Below are 3,563 nucleotides of genomic sequence, written 5' to 3' on the forward strand. Positions count from 1 at the left end.
GGAGCACCGCGTCCGCGGGGCTGCAGCCCCGGTGTGGGAAGGCGCCGTGCCGCGTGCCAATCTCTCTGCTCTTGTTCGGGCATCTTGTAGCTCAGACTCTCACCCCACGTGGCGGGTCGGAGTGTCACAACAGAGTGAGAAGGGGGACACAAGGCGGGGAGGCTGCTCTGAGCGATTTTTAACATGGATTTGTAACAATGTTTCTGTTCATAAAATACTAATGATCTGCAATGTATTTTACTGGCCAATTAAAACAGAAGGTTTATTCTTTCTGGGGGCTGGCTTGGTTTTCCGGGGTGCCCACGGGGACTCACACGTGTGGGGTGTGGGAGGAAGGCGGAGGCGGGGGCTGGACGCATCATCTCTGGCTACCGGCGGTGTCGTCTAACGAAAGGTGACGTTGCCCTGACAGACGGCGTTACCCTGATGACCTGTGACTTTACTCTGACAGGTGACACCGCTCAGGTGACAGGTGACATCAGTCTGACAGGCGACGTCTCTCTGATGACAGTGGCATTGCCCTGACAGGTCATGCCGCTCTGTGACAGCTGATTGCGTTGACAGGTGCCACTCCGATGTCCGGTGACATCAGAGCGGTGTCGTCTGTCAGAGCAGCCTCTGTGCAGCGATGGCCAGGAGGACGGACTCCACGGCGGGCTGTGTCTCTGGGAGCACTAGGGATGCGGTGGCTCGGAGGTGGGAGGGGGTGAGCCAGCTCTGAGGGCCCAGGGAGCCGGTGTCCTCCAGGCAGGCGCCGCTGAGCCTCTTGGGGCCGGAGTGGCAGAGCAAGGCTCTGGGCACAGACACGTGGTGGGCCTGGCACATCCGGTGCGTTTCCTGGACTCCTTCTCCTCCCCAGGGCTCACTTGGGTCCACTCCATCAGGCATCAGTAATGAGAAGGGCTGCGCTGGCTTGGGGACACGAGTCAGGCCTGTCTCGGCTGCCCCGGTCAGCCTCCTCCTCCAAAGAGGCCGAGGGACAGGGCAGGAGGGCCTCGGCCCGGCTGCTCGTGGCCCCACCGTGTGCCCGGGCTGGGGCAGCGCTGATGGCGGAGGAGCTCAACTGGTGGTCTGGCTGCCAGCGGAGCCCTGCCCGGGGCCAGGCCGAGGGGGCGTCCAGGCCAGGGCCCCAGGCAGGGCTGGGCGGAGGCTCAGTTCACTCGCAGGCCCGGCCAGCCACCGAGGGGGCGGTGGAGGGGCTGGAAGAGAGACGCCCCCGGCAGGGACGGGGCCAGAACCCAGGGAGGGTCACGCCGGAAGAGCGGGTCCCAGCCCCCAAGTCTCCCTGAGGGTCACGACTGGCTTCTTGGCGGCTGGGGAGTCCACTGAGCCCTTCTGGTTCCAGACTGCCTGGCAGGTACCAGGGAAAGAAAGTGCTCTGCCCTGGCTCCTCCCCCTCCCGGCTTCTCCTCCCCCTCCTGGCTTCTCTCCCCTCGTAGATTCGCCCCCTCCTGGCTTCTCCTCCAAGCCTGGCTTCTTCCATCCTGATTTCTCTCCCCTCTTGGCTTTTCCCATCTCCTGGCTTCTCCCCACACCTAGCTTCTCCTCCCCATCTGACTTCCCTCTCCTGGCTTCTCCAGGTTCTGGCTTCTCCCCTTCCCGGCTCCTCTCTCCTGCTGGCTTCTCCTCCTGGTCCAGTTACTCTCCTCCCCTCGCTCGGCTTCTCCTGGTCCAGGTTTTCTCCCTGCTGGTTTTTCCCCGCCCCACCTCGACCGGCTTCTCTCCCCTCCTAGCTTCTTCCCTCTCCTGGTTTCTCCCTTCTGGCTTCTGTTCCTTCCTAGCTTCTCCCCACTCCTGGCCTCTCCTCCCTCCTGGCTTCTCTCTCCTCCTGACTTCTCCTCTCTCCCAGCTTCTCCCCTCTCCTGGTTTCTCCTCCCTTCTGGCTTCTATCCCTTCCTGGCTTCTCCCCCCTCCTGGCTTCTTCCCCCTCCCGGCTTCTCTTCCCTCCCAGCTTCTTTCCCATCCCGGCTTCTCCCTCCTCCTGGCCTCTCCCCCTCCTTTTTCCTCTCCTCCTGGCTTCTCCCTCCTTCTGACTTCTCCACCTTCCTGGTTTCTCCTCCTCTCAACTTCTCCCACTCCTGGCTCCATCTGTGGGGTCCAGACATCTGAACATCCTAACTGGAGTGTGCACCTTGGGGTGACATCCCAGCTGGCCGGCACACGTCGTAGGGCACATTCCTAGGGCTGGAGCTGGCCCACCCTGCATGGCCACTAGGCTCTGGACTCTGGCATCCCGGGCACTGAGAGGTGGTGAGGAGACCCCTCTGGGAGTGGTCTGGGAGTTTCACTTGCTTCCTCAAGAATGTTGGGGCCCTGTCAGGAAGCTGGTTTCTGGGGAGCACCTGCTCGAGCCACATCCTGGGAAGGGGACACACTCCTCAACACTTCCTGGGAGGGGACATGTCCCCCGCTGTGTCCTGGGAAGGGGCGGCCCAAACCCGACTGCATGTGCAAAGGGCTATTCTGCATGCAGGCCCTAGAGAAGCTACAGTGAGGGAGGCGCCCACCTCCCTTTCTTCCTGGAAGGGGAGCAGCACCCCGCGACAGGGGAGGACTGCCTGCTGTCGTGTCAGGTCGGGAAGGGGTGGTGTGTACACAGACTCGTCCGCCGGGCCGGCCTCTGCCCCACGTGCTGCCCACGCCCCTCTGCACCACGGGAGAGCCGTCGCCTGGCTGGGTCCTCGTCCTCACTCCCCCCTGGCTCCGGTGCCACGCAGAGCTGGGGGCGTGTGCCTTCCTCCGGGTCCTCCAGACACCCGAGGGTGGAGCTCTGCCCACACCGGCGCTCACAGGGGCTGGAAGGGTAGCTCAGGGCTCCTGTGACTCGGCTGACCGTGTCCGTCACACTCAGGTGACCTGACCCAGGGCCCCGAGATGGGCTGCATGCGCAGAGCCTTTAAAGGGTCGTTTGCAGTCACGGGGGTCAGCGCTGTGCAATCCGGCTGGTGTCCTTATAAGAAGAGATTGGGGCACAGACACCTCTGGGGTCGACCGCGTGAGGACACAGAAGATGCCGTCCAAAAGCCCGAGAGCAACCACGGAGGGGGCAGCCCCACCGACCCCTCGATCTCGGACCTCTGGGCTCCAGGATGAAGAGGGACGTCCGGATGGTCAGGCCTGCCGAGCCACAGGGACTGGACACACGAGACTTCCTGAGGGTGCAGCCCCCTCCGCCCGCCACGAAGGCCTGCAGCTGGCCCGTGGCGGGGCGGCCCACCTGGTCCCACGGTGAGGAGAGGCCCTGGGCCACGTGTGGCCCCTGTTGCTGCCGCAAGGCCCCTGCCCATCTCCCTGGGCCTGAGCTGCGTCTCCTCGGCCCCAGAGGGGACAAGACGCCCAAACACAGGAGAAGGTCCAAAGGCGTGAGGGAGAGAAAGCAGAGGGGAGGCCGCGTGTGTGCCGGACGGGCCCCGGTGAGCCTGGCCCACCCCTGGCCCTCATGGGCAGGGAGGCCAGAGAAGGGCCCGGAAGGAAGGAAGGAGGGGAGACTGGCTCGAGCCAGGCCGACCTCCGACCTCTGACCCGCGGTGATGTCACAGGAGCCCCGCGGCAACAGGACCCCA

Source organism: Carlito syrichta, unplaced genomic scaffold, assembly GCF_000164805.1.
Source record: "Carlito syrichta isolate Samal-C Ts95f unplaced genomic scaffold, Tarsius_syrichta-2.0.1 Scaffold136360, whole genome shotgun sequence".
In the NCBI taxonomy this organism is placed as follows: domain Eukaryota; kingdom Metazoa; phylum Chordata; class Mammalia; order Primates; family Tarsiidae; genus Carlito; species Carlito syrichta.